General features: G+C 36.4%; 1 long non-coding RNA gene across 2 annotated transcripts in view; it reads right to left on the reverse strand.

Moving 5' to 3' along the window:
* Positions 1 to 14,252, reverse strand: part of LOC116963272 — a 32,387-nt gene that overhangs the window by 14,971 nt on the left and 3,164 nt on the right. For both annotated transcript variants that reach the window (XR_004408060.2, XR_004408059.2), the window contains exon 2: positions 5,925 to 6,041. This is a non-coding gene — a long non-coding RNA (uncharacterized LOC116963272). The remainder of the gene's footprint in view (positions 1 to 5,924; positions 6,042 to 14,252) is intronic.

A 14,252-nucleotide genomic window follows, 5' to 3' on the forward strand; every position in this document is an offset into this window, starting at 1 on the left:
CTGATGCCATTGAATGCCTACTTATTGCTCAGGGAATGATGTACTAACATCAGCAAATAGAAGACACTAAAGGCATAGCTTGTTTGTAGCCAGATGGAATCTACAGAATATTAGAGGACATCACAAGTATGTTAAGAGAAAAGTGAAGAAGCATACTTCTATATGGTATTTAAACATATGGAAAGATATTTGAAATTAGGTATGGAAGCCAAGGAAAATCTGAAAGAATTCAGCATAGGAGATAAAGCAGGGTGGTATGTCACTCCACTGAATTTTCAAACAAAGATTCGGATTCTCAATGACAATTTCTATATTTTTTCTTTATTTTGTTTTATGACAGCACACAGCTTTTGCCTCACAAAGAGAAAGGCAGTCTGCTTCACAGAATCTGCAAGAATTCAGCAAGAGTGGGAAGCCATTCCTCTTCCAAGAACAGATGATTGTCTACATCTAACAAGGCACCTGCTCCCATCTAGTGGTTTCTATAAAGTTCCTATTTTGCACAGACTGACAGCCTGTCGTGTGAAAGGCAGCAGTATTCCCACAGTCAAGAGCTCAGCAGGAGTTCTGCAAGGTAAGATACTATCAATTAGTTGATCACAAATCAGTAAGAGCCAGGGATGCTGCTTCGCACGAATAGCCCAGCCTTATCTTTTTGTAAAACAGCAGACATTGAGCCAACACGACCGCAGTGGCATACTCCCACTTCCCTCCATTACCTTCTTCATTAGAATTGCTAGAGAAATGATGGAAAGTTGAACACATATGTTTATATAAGTGTGTTCATGTCTTTGTATGTATGTTTATTTAAGTATCTTTATACACAGACCTATGCCTCAGAATATGTTGTAACTGGGGTTTTTTCAAATTCACTTCCTTGATATCAGAGGCTGCTTGTAATCTAAGTGATCTTGTTGTCTCTGTCCTCTATGTCCCAAAATCACCTTTAAATTCAGCAGGTATTTGCAATGAGGAACTCAGAGGAGCCAGTGATTTGCTTTTCTTCATCAGTGTGGAGTTTCATCAGTGCTGGATTCATAGTTTCTTTGAGACAATGAGGCGTAATACTTGAGTTTTAATCATTTTGCATCTTCCTTGTTTAATTAAAAGAGAAGCTAATTTGCAAAAAATAAATACTTTATTAAAATTGATCACAAAATATGCAGTTAGAATGAAGGATTTCTGTTTTGCAGTGCCACATTCATTTCTTCCTTCCATCCCTCTGGAGATCTCAGATTTTGTCATGACATCTCTAAATTTCAAATTTAGCAACATTTTTCAGCTGTACAATCCCATTTTGTTGATCCAATCTCATGGAAAAGAAGCTATATTTTCCTTTACACTCAACAATCACACTCTTTTCTAAGTGGATATTATGGACCAATAGATTGCTTTACAATATTATATATGTTTGTTCATATGAGATATGACTTCATAATAGATTTTTTTTCAGGAAAATTAATTTTAAATCTTAGGATAGTGTTGGGTTAATAGACAGAAACTGATACTTGTGGTAGCATTCTAATGCCTATAATCTGTCCATTACAGTCCTAAAATGCATGACAGTTGCACTTACATATAATAAGAAAGATAACTGCCATATGTATTGATTACTTTAATCCAAATCTAAATCATTTAAGATGCGAATCATTTAAGATAATTTTATTTATCTTTCACTTGCTAATTCTCTCTCCTTGTTTATCATATCATACCATTCCAAATAATTAAATCAAAAGAATGGTTGTATACCAATTTCCCAAAATGTTATATACTAATTATTGATTTGAGGGCAGAGTTACTAGAAGGATTCTTGATGAAGAACCAGATGCTCACTATGAAAAAAAATACTTTCTATTTTTGTGGGAAAATACAAACCAGCATCTAAAGTCTTGGGACACCTGTTTTTTAACTCAGCAGCCAAGAACTGCCACAGATAATTCATGACCCCTTGATCGGCTTCAGTGAGAAAGAAGAGACCACACAAAGGAACTGTCATCCTCAAACATATTAACTGCATAAGTATTTGACCTTTGAAATGTATTTGAAAAGGAAACACCTCCCCCTTTTCCTGCTGTGACTAAAATTTCAGGAGCAAATGATGACCAAACAATTTATCAGGACTAATTAAGGATAGTATAAAAGAACAGTTAATTAATAATTAATTAATAATCTGAATTCTAGTAGCACTACACAGGATACTGAACCATGCTATGAAACGTTATACTTCAGAACTTTGATCCTGCCTGAGACTTCATACAGAGATTAAAAAAATGTATATATATAATTGTACTTGGAAAAGGAGTGATCACTTATGCAAAACAAGAATATAAAATTTGCTACTCTGACAAGTCTAGAAGTTGTGGTATATTTAGTAGCAAATTAATAGTGATATGGTCTTCAGACTCCTCTGAATGCACAGTTAGAAGCAATATCAATCACTTTTCTTGCTTCTTTCCACTCACTCAGTTGACTCCAAAACATGTATCTAGTACACTTGTATCATAATTAATCCTGGCTTTCCCTTAACTGCTACTCTTTTCTACTCTATATCCTCTGACTCACACAAACATATTAAGATTCATCAGAGAACATTTTGATTGCAAAAGAGACGACACAAATCTTCATATAGTCTACATATGAACAAGTCTATGAGAAACAGTATTTGTGATATGTTGTTTATCTTAGATAAATCATAGAATCATAGAATGATAGAATGGTTTAGGTTGGGAAGGACTTTAAAGATCATCTAGTCCAACTCCCCTGGCATGGGCAGGGACACCTTTCTCTAGATCAGGTTGCTTAAAGCGCTATCCAGCCTGAACACCCTCAATGGGGCATCCACAACTTCTCTGACCAACCTGTTCCAGGGTCTCACCACCGTCATTGTAAAAAATTTCTTCATTGTATCCAATCTAAATCTACCTTCTTTCAATTTAAAACCATTGCCACTTGTCCCATTACTACAGGACTTGGTAAAAAGCCTCTCTGTCTTTCTTATAAGCCCCTTACAGATCTTGGAAGGCTACAATATGGTCTGCCCAGAGCCTTCTCTTCTCCAGGCTGAAAAACCCCAACTCTTTCAGCCTGTCCTTTTAGAAGAGGTGTTCCTCCTCTCTGATCATTTTTGTGTCCCTCCTCTGGAATCACTCCAGCAGGTCCATGTCTTTCTTCTATCAGGGGCCTCAGAGCTGGACACAGTACTGCAGGTGGGATTTCACGAGAGCAGGGTAGGACACAATCACTTCCCTCAACCTGCTGGCCACACTTTTTATGCAGCCCAGGATATGGTTGGATTTCTGGTCTGTAAACACACATTGCCGGCTCACGTCCAGCTTTTCATCTAGAGTATCCCCAGGTCCTTTTCTGCAGGGCTGCTCCAAATCCCTTCATCCCCCCCAGCCTCTATTGAGGGATCAACTAGCAGCTGCCCTGACCCAGGTGCAAGGCCTTGCACTTGGCCTTGTTGAACCTCATGCGCTCATGGGCCCACTCAAGACTCTCAAGGTCCCTCTGGATGGCATCGTTTCCCTCAAGCAGACCAAATGCACCACTCAGTTTGGTATCATCTGCAGACTTTCTGAGGGCACACTCAATCCCATTAGGTATGTCATTGATGAAGATATAAAATAGTACTGCTCCCAGTACAGACCCTCAAAGAATACCACTCGTTACTGGTTTCCACTTTGGTATTGAGCCATTGACTGTAGCTCTTTAGACACGGCCATCCAGCCAATCCTTTATCATTCTAACAGTCCATCCATCAAAGCCATATGTCTCCAATTTAGAGGTAAGAAAGTTGTGGAGGACTGTGTCAAAGGCCTTTGAGAAGCCCAGGTAGGTGACATTTGTAGTTCTTCCCCAGTGTGATTCAGTGAACAAGGTAAAATGAAAGGGAACATCACTCTATTCCTAAAATTATTTCTATGTCAGATGGCAGATCTCTAAATTAGAATTGGGTCATACCTGGCAGCCAAGCAAAACACTTATACCCAATTAAAAGAGATGGTGAAATAATTGTGCAGGATTGTTATGGGTTTTTTTAATTTATTTTTTTAACACATTAGCAAACGGATGAAAAATTAAGCACAGAATGGGAATCTAAGCTCGCTCATCAAAGTCCTTTGGATACATACCTTCCACACTGTCATGATTTTGGTCAATTATTTTGGACAAACAGCTCTTTTACATTCCTGGAATCATAGCAGTCCCCTTCTAGCAAAAGGACTCTCATCAAATATTCCCTGTTGATGAGACTACTCAGGGAATGAAAATATGTAGATTTTAATCCTATCAAGACTATTAGAAAAAACATAGTTACTATCAACTGCTGTATTTCTCAATGTTTTTTTCTGAGCACAAACATACTTCAACGACCTAGAAGGAGGACCTCTACTGTGTGGATCTCAAATACCCTCAGACAGAAGATATTCTTCCAGATATCAATCTCTCTCAAAGTTTTCAACTGCAGAGGTGGGGGATTTTTTGACACATATAGGATATTTCATAATTATATCTAGGTGTTCAAAAACTATTTAGTTCTTATCATAAATTCAAAGATGTCCTTTAATCATTAGAAGTTACTTACAACATTAAGAGAAATTAGGTAATTGTGGATGTTTAGACTGGGAACCAGATCCACAGATAAATCTGAAAAAGTGGTCCTTACAAGGAAACCATTGCAGATTTGTGGGATGTCTTTAATACATGTGTGAATAAAAATCAGCTGGTTTAAAATCTTATTTTAAAAGCATTCAACTTCAATATTTATTTATTTATATATCTATATATCTTTAATATGTATTTGAAATCTTATTTTTATATTTTCTGTACTTGTTTTTAAGAGATAGAAAATGAAAGGATTTCTATTTGCTGTATCATCCACAGGTTATAGAGCTGATGTGATGTGTATCTTGTGAGTAAAAAGTTATTGGTTTTGTTGCTTCATATTCTTTTGATTTAACACTTAACACGTACACTGATAATGATTTCACAATGTCATGAGTAATGTCAAAGCATTTTCTAAGCTGAAATGTTAATGTTATACAAAGCCTATATTAACCCCTATTAAAATTCAGCTACATTAACATCAGTATTTGGCCAGTCTCTAAGAATTTTGTTTCTAATCAAGCCTTAATTTATTCAAAAAGACTAGTCTGTAATGGAGGCGTTCACAACATTACACTATGAATTCAATCAACTTTTGTATGTCCAGAAGGGAAGAAACAAAACTGTAATATAAGAGGATACTACTTGACTAATCTAGAACTGGTTGTCAAATAAAAACAGAACACTGATTAAAATGCATATTTAAATTCCACAAATGCCACTAATATTTTAAATGTAAAGAAGGGGTTTTTTTTCCTATAAATATAATGTTATTGGAAAGCACTCATTTTCCAATGATGCTGGCTGTTTGTAGCCAGTTGAGAAACGTCCCTCCCTCCCTCCCCTAAGTTTAACATGAACTGAAAGGTGCTCAGAACTTCAAAGGAGCAAGCCAAAAGCAATTACTTAATATGAAATTTGTCCAGGTGCCTACCAGAGATGATGGTGAGTGGGAAGATTTATTTTTATACTGTGGAAAGTGTGCTTTATGCTTTGCAGGCAGAGTTGAGAAAAACTGTTTGCTCTGAAGATCTCACGGGTTACTTACAAAAAGCTTTCATTGTTGCACCTTCTGTGTAAGCCCTGAGGAGCTATGATATTTGAACACTGGGGAAGAGTCAGAAAATATATAAACTATGTCATCAAAAAGGGCAAGAACAGGAGTTTATATTGTAAATTTTAGAAACCCCTCCTGTTCCAGGCTTGTAAAGGAAATTGAACATAGGAGGCAAGAAATACAGAACCTGATATAAATCACAGAAAGATAAATAAAAATCTCTCATTGTTTTCCCTGAGCTTTGCACAAAGGCTACAGTTACCTGTTTAATCAGCATGTTATTCCTTCTGTTAATCTCTCTGGGGAACTGGGAGCAGCTCCATGTCTTTCAACACCCAACTTCAAGTTCTCTTGATTGATCACCATTTTTCTCAGTGTTCTGGAAATAAAAAATCAATACTTCTGTCATCTTTCTTTACAAAAAAATGTTTGTACCTTTCTGATGCTTCTGGAATGAAAAAGGAAGGACTTAGAGAGATAAGAGTATATAAGCCTTCATTCAAATTATATTAACCTACATTACTAATGACTACAAAGACAACTTCAACATTCCTGAACTCATAGGAAAACAGATTCACATTTTGACTATATTAAGAAAGGTTACTGCCTGTGAAGCTCACTGCTCTAGAAACCTCTCTTTAAAAAATCAGACCTCCTTCTGAATTTTAAAGTCTTAAATGTTCTTTTCTTTTCCATAGTTATACCACAATAAATAATTAAATATATTCATATGTTACTATATTTTTTTGAATACTGTGGTATCTAAAAATATCTTGGATTCTTAGATTGAGTAAAAGGTATTTAACATTTTACAAGGTATATCTCTTTGCAGTTTATTATCATCACATTTGTGAAAAAAAAAAAAGGTTGAGATAACGCACATTATTTCAACTGGGGTACAATTTTGATCAAAATAGTCTCAAAAGTTAGACAGATGATGACTCATTTTTATCCCTTCTCAATCTGAAATGAAGAAATTTTAAAGGTTTTCTAGTTTTCCTCTCAATAAAACCTTGACAGCTGAGTTCTGTATGAAGATAATAACTTTGTAACAATCTCATCAGTACTTTTTTGGTCCAGTGAGGGTATTGAAAAATATTGTGAAAGTTAAAACTAAAATTAAAGGAAAAATATTTTACATCTAGATTTATATTGTCCTTCCACTAAAGAGTGTTCTGAACAAAGAGGAAGACTATTGTTTAATTTTCATCTTAAGACATTTTATAATATCAGGTCACTAAGCTTAAGGAATTGTGTCTGCTTTTTGCTTGCTTAAATTTTTCAAAGTTAAAAAATTGACATTCATCAACTTTATGTTTTAGATCAGAAGGAAAGTAACAGAAAACTGTTGATTCCAAAAGCCTTGAATATTTTATCTTGCTACCAGGCTATGCTCATGTGTTCATAATGATGGTAAGGAATTACCAATCAGTTAAGTAGAAGGAAAGAGATTCTCAGACCATAAGACCTTTCCTCCAGGAGAGATTTAACATCATTATTTTTGAAATATGACCTTCCTAGCAGCATTTGTAATTATACTTCCAAATTAGAATGAATATACTCTCAAAACCAGTCTCTCAGTTACTGAGCGTATCAATTCCATTCCATGGAAGAAGTGAGTTTTCAAAATAATGTTGAAAACTTTATACTACAGAGAAATGCAGATATTCTTGAATCCTAAATAATACTATGTATCATCTATTTTGTGAGGCATTAGCAATTAATATTAATGCAGATTCATCTTGCTCTCAAACTTGAAAATAAGATGTAAAATGAAATAAAATTTACTAATAGTAGGAACATTTTTTACTCTTTTGCCTTCTTCTATATGTTAGTATGATAAATAGTAAAATAAAAATATCTGTACTGCTCATAAAATAGCATATACAGTTATTTGTTGCCAGATTTCTTTTTGCAGATAATTGAACCTGTATTATATTTATGGTGTATGGCTGAATCCTGAATCATAAGGTAATTGAGACATTATGATAACAAAAGAATGAACAATACAATGGGAAGACAGTGAGCTAATGTCCTGGGTTTGAGTGGTGGGTTATTTTTTTTAGTAGCAGTGGAGGTGGCTACAGGGGTAGCCCCCTGTGAGAAGCTTCTCAAGGCTCCCCCAGCTCCAAGCCAGCCCCATCTCTGCCCCAAGGCCGTGCCAATCAGCTGCACCTTTGCGATAACATGTTTAAGAAAGGACCTGGTAAGAAGGAGTCAGACTTGTGAGGAGGAGTTAAGGTTGCTGTATGAACACCAAGCTCAGTGGAAGAATGGAGGAAGAAAGGAGGTGGGAGGTGTGCTGGAGCAGACACACCCCTGTATCCTGTGGTGAGACGGCAGGGCAGCCCCCCCGCCACCCATGAAGGTCTATGGTGGAGCAGATATTGACTTATTGTCTGTGAGGGGCTTCACATAGATGACAGAGGTGACTGTGCCCAGAGGAGGCCAGGATCCTGTGGGAGGAAGCAGCCCCCGCTGCTGTAGTTTGGTGCTGGGAGGATTGCAGCATGTGGTGTTGTCCCATGCCAGAGCACCTCGGGAAGGGCTGCAGCCCATGGGAGCAACTCCAGTTGGAGAAAGTTGGTGTCTGACACTGGAGCAGTGTAGGGAAAAGCTGCGGCCCATGGGAGGGACTCAAGTTGGAGAAAGTTCATGGAGGACTGTCTCCTGTGAGTGGGCGACCATGCTGGAGCAGGGGGAAGAAGTTCCAGAAGTTCCTCCTGCCCAAGATAGAAGAAATAGCAGCACTGACTAGATCCCCCATTCCCTGCCCCCTATGACACTAGGGGGAAGAGGTAGAGATATTGGGAGCAAAGCTGGTCCCAGGAAGAAAGGAGGGGTGGGGGGAAGGTGTTCTCAAGATGTGGAAATGCTTCTCACTCTCCTACTCTGTTAACTGTTGTTGTTAGTGTCTGTAATAAATCTATGTTCTTTTTTTTCTTCCCCTAACTAGTCTGCCTTTTGCCTGTGACCATAGTGGGTGATCTCCCCGCCCCAGTCCTATCTCAAATCCCAAGCCTGGCTTATTTTTTCCCTTCTCATCACCAAGGGAGAAGGGAGAAGTGAGTGGCTGTGTGGTGCTCAGTTGCTCTTCAAGTTCAAACCACGACAGTCCTTGTTACTGAACCTCCTATCTCCTGTGGTAGTGGATCTTAAAAACAGAAGAAAAATGGTTCAGGCTAATGAAAAAAAAAAAAATTCTTTATGACACTGAAGTGACAGATTACTCCAGAGTGAGTGGGAAAATATTTCTGAGAGGTGTGCAAACCACTTTCCATCTTCTTTTTTTTTTTTTTTTTTTTCCATATTTTAAGATTAAGTTTGATTCCAAACTTCTAGGAAGATAATATCTCTGTAAATTTTCTCCAACATTAACACAATTCAGATAGAGATTAGAAGTAGGAGATTTCATTTTCCATCTATGATGGTGATCTGATATTCAGCTTACAAAAAGGTACACATCTGAGTACCAGGTACAGATATTACACACCTAATGGCAGTCATCTAACTTCCAAAACATTTATTACACACACAAAGTCACATGTACTCTACACAATTATATTTTGAACACCTTTCACCTGTGGACCTCAGAGACATAGTCTGACTGGAAAAGAGAGATACACCTGGAAAGAGGACTCAAAACCTTTCCTGCTAGCTGTGCCTTAACTGCTGGGACTATAGATTAGTATAACTGATCTCCTGCTCTCATTTTGGTCCTATTATTTTTATATTTGCACCTCTATAATTATTCATCACAGAAAAAAAAAGGCAGGAGACTATTTTGTAGTGCACAAAACTAGTCTTTTAAGTGCCAAAGGGCTTTCTTGGAAGATGGTAACAAATGATATGGTTGTAGAATCAAGTTGTTACTCTTCCCAGGAAAACATTTTTACCAAGAGTCACACAGCAGTATTTCATCTGACTTTGTTTTGCATTGACAGCCAATGCGGCTGCTGTGGACTGAATTTACTGCTGCCTGGTGTGCATACGTCTACCTTTGAGTTATAGTTCCTATCAAGATTATTTTGAAGCAAATCTCCAAATTTCCCCTGCTTATTATTCTTTGTTTCGTATCACAGAAATTAAGTTCTTTTGGAAATGAAACAAGAAAACACACTCCAGAGGGATACCTAATGTGGTCTAGTTGCTAATAGATATTCAGTTCCTGGGACCAGAGCTGTTCCAAAATAAATACCCAAAATGTGCAGTAGGGGCATCAGGTCTTCAACATCAAATGTTTTACTCTGTGGGTCTACACATATTCCACCACATTGCTTGCTAATGCAGACATAGCCTATGTGTGTTGACCTGTCAGAGAAAGACTAATTGATACTGCCATTTCAGAGACTTTTTTAGGCACTAAGTCATGACAGAGTTCATGCAGGAGCCTAGGAACTTGGTTAAGCAAACCGGTTAACTTCTGCACACGCTTAATAAATGCGTTAACAATAGTTAGGTAATCGGCATTATCATTATGCATTAACAAATAACATTTAGTTCTTAGCCTGGTTACGTTTGTACTAACAAATAAAACAGAATAAGGACATGAGTGTAGACACAGGTACAGAGTCATCAGTACTATTTCATTATTTACATACAACTCTTTGGTCTGTGAAGGTTAAAACATCTTTCAGACACAGGCACACACAGAACAAGGGAAAATGAAGCCCCAAAACTCCCAAAATTGCTGCTGAACTGTTCTGAGGGAAAAGTTCACTTCTCCATAAAGGATGTTGAAGATACATGGTATCTTTCTCATGTAATGTTCTTGGGACATATATCAATTCCTGTCCACATCAGCTGAGCTACTCAGGATGAGAGGTTGTGAGAGAAGTGGGAGAACTCCACAAGCAGGGGCCTACAAGAAAAGAGTTCATACAGACTGTGAATTCTCTACTAAATTCCAGTATTTTATTCCTTATATATGCATGTAAATTATCTAATATCTATTGAGAAACTTCTATGATACTAAATACTTAACAATGAAAAGAGTGAAATCCAAAACATCCTCCAAATACTGGTCAACTTAGCACTAACACAGGGTTAATATCTATCCAAAAGTTAGCTTTAAAGAATAAGTTCAATAAAATATTAAAAAGTGTTCTGGTGTCAATGGTTTCACAAAGAAAATTATACTTGTATAAATGAGAATAAAAAAGAAGACAGAAAAGGAAAATTTCCAGTTAGATAAAAAGACAGTAGAAAAACTGAAAAAACATAAATGAATGTGAAAAGGGGTATTCTAGAAAAATGTATGAAGCAGTATAATAAATTCAGTTTCCAGAGCATGGTATTTATTTGGGATTCATGAGACATTAATAAGATCAGTATTACCTTGTGTATAAAATTTTCAAGTGCTTATCTTATTTAGGACAAAGAATTAAAGAGTGTTTTGAAAATGGATTCTGTCCTCCATAATATTTTTTTTTGTAAAAATGGGCTTGCAAATTCTACTGTTAATAAATACAGAGTTAGTGCATATAGTAATATGATACCAGAAGCACAGCCCTAAATGGAGACTTTAATGCATTGTTTGCTGTTGCTTTTCACTTTCAGATCAGACCACAAAAACATCTGAGCTAAATTTTTTCATGCTTATTTTCAACTTAAAGGTGATTTTTTTGAAAGTGTAGGAAAATATGAGTTAGCTACTTTAGAGTTACATGAGCATGAAAATGTGTTTGTCAGACCTAATTATTATTTTTTTTTGCACTCTGATGATTCAAAAATAGTTTCATTTTGAAACTTGGCATATAGCATGTACTGTCAACTACAGGAAGTATATGCTTTAAAAAAAAAAAAACAGAGTAGAAATTAAAAATAACTATATATAAAGAGAAAAAATAATTTTTATATGAACCATAATCAATTCCTGACTTTGTTACTGTTGTTCTTCTACCTAGTGGGAATAATCTTGCTAAAATGTTTATAGCTGTAAAATCCTATATTGATGTAATTTTACTGTTGACCATACACATATTTGGAAGTAAAGGGAACAAAACAACTGCATCTGTTATTTCATTTGTGCCAAAATGTAATAGTGTTAGCATATAAATCAAGAGAAAAAAATACATAACTTTCAATAAACTAAGCTGTAACTTTCAGTACCTTGCCTTATATATACCATATTACATTGGAGTATTTTATTTTGTTGTGAGTATGCTAGACTTTATAAAGCATTTTAATTACGAAACATCTCACAACAAGCAAACCCTTATTTTGAAAAATGGACTCATTATATAATTTATACAACTGATTTAATGTTTGGACTTAATTACAATCACTAGGTCAAATTTTCATAACTGGAACAGTCAGTAATAAAATGCAGCATTTAGTCATTGTGAAAATACTTTGTGCAACCTAAGGATAAATCCATACTATACAGTAACATACTCTGAAGCATGCTGAACCACTCCGGGGTGTGTCTCTGGCATCAGGTGGCACAACCAGATCTTGGCAGAGATTTTGGAAACTGAATTAGCTGCATCACCCATGCTGGAGTCCTCAAGCCCTCTTAAGAATATAAATCCTTGGGATCCTCACATTGCTCAGGTACCCAAAATTCTGCTTATCTTTTTGTCTAAAGGCACTTTGAACTTGACAGTAATGATTTACTGCCTTCCAGATCAAACTTGTCTTCCACAAGAATACAGAAAAGCTTTTTTTTTTCACTTTTTTCAATTTCAAGGTCAGAGGATTGAGAAAAGCACCAGCAAAAGGGTATTCATAGAATACATTTATTGAATGAGCACCATTAAAAAAGCAGACTTAACTACCATTTTCCTGAAGAAGGAGACCAGGAGAGTTGTCAATGTCCTTTAGATAAGGATTTAGTGCTTAGGACATTCATATATGACATGAGATATTCTTGGTTAATTTCTCCTCTGCATGAGGAGACTTAAAACCAGAGTTTCTATTTATGCACTTTATATTTCAAATACTTAATCACCCCTCAGAGGTGGTCCCAGAGGATAGTCATAACCACTAAATTACAGCCTTTGTTCGCTCAACTTTTTATCCCATCTTCTCTTCTCAAAGACAGTCCAGAATTGCTTTACACCAAGTGAAAAAACTTCAGATAATGCAGATAATGCAGATGGGACTCCTCACACACTTGCTCCTCATTTCTCAGCCTAAACCACTGTTATCTGGCTCTTAGACATCTAGTCTAGTGCTATAGATATAAAAAACCCTACAACTCACAGGCTGTGCATTCACTGGACATCAATGTTTTTCAGGACTTGCCTGACTTGTCTTGGGCTGAGACATTTTTAGTCTATGCCTGTTGTCTAAACTGTTTTAGTTTAAGCTGTGTTTTAGATATAGTAAAAGACCAGCAGTCACTGCATAACAACCAAGAGCTCTGTTGTGCCAGGGGAGAGTGGGAGAGGCTGTATTGCAGCTTTCATAGTTCAACCAGCAGTTAATGAGAAGGAAACAGGATGTTTTAAGAAAATATGTAAAAAAGTCATCCAGGCAGACCCAAGATTGTAGTGGAGGGGCCCTCATGACCAGTACTAGACTCCTTCAGACAAATACCTTTGGACACTGGTGACTTGCTGTGTTAGACCACTTCTCTTCCTTGAGAAGACAGCCACCACTGACCTTAAAATCCAGAGTCTTTGGAAGGGTGAGTTTAATGTCAGCGAAAAAAGAAGATACAGTAGCTTGTTTCATGTAACAGTTTTAACTATATGAAACTCTTATGTATTAATTCAGAGCATAAAACGTAAATGATATTTACAATTAATTCTTGTCTACCTATACATGGGGTGTCCTGTTTTGTCCATAATATGATTTTGTATATAACAAAAAGAATGATTACAGCCTAATTTTTAAAAGAAAATGTTTGGGCTTTGGCTTTAGAAGAAGTTATAATGACAAGTGGAAGGGCATGTTAAATATCCAGTGCAAAATACATAATCCAAAAAGGACAGGGTTTAAGATGCACCCTGTCCTTATTACTTTGCCTTTGGATCACCACACAAAGTTTTTGTTCAATTTCCAATGTTTTGCCAGTCTACCACTTCTTTTTCTTACCATGTTCTTGTGAGAAACCATTCCAGCAGTCAGGCAACTAATAGTTAACATTGTGGTGTTCAATATTACACAGTGTGTGCAAAATAAAGCATGCAACCATTCAGCTAGTGTGATACTGAGAGAGGGTCTAAGCAAGTCATCTCACTATACATTTCACAATTGATTTCCTTTTAGGTCCTGCCTCTGGCTCATTCCTTGACATGAGTAAATCACTAAGGAATTCTTTAAAAATAAAAGTCCAGATACATTGATTATTTCTAGAAATAAATATACAATGTTAGATGCTTAAAATTAGATGAATTAAGTATTTAGGATATATGTAGACCACCCAAATTTAACTGTGCTAAGACCAGCAAAAGTTGCCTTTTCATTATTTTATCAGGCCAAGCTATATATTGGATGAGTTACAAGAAAGTAAATTCAAACCATGTTTCTAGTATGTGGCATTATTAGCCGTTTTAAGTGAATGAGGAGGCAGATAAACTTGTCATTATTCTTGTGGAAATTGTTCTCATCATGTTTGTGGACAAATGGTGCACTTAACATG

This window comes from Tyto alba, unplaced genomic scaffold (genome assembly GCF_018691265.1).
Source record: "Tyto alba isolate M040663 unplaced genomic scaffold, T.alba_DEE_v4.0 Super-Scaffold_45, whole genome shotgun sequence".
Taxonomy (NCBI): Eukaryota; Metazoa; Chordata; class Aves; order Strigiformes; family Tytonidae; genus Tyto; species Tyto alba.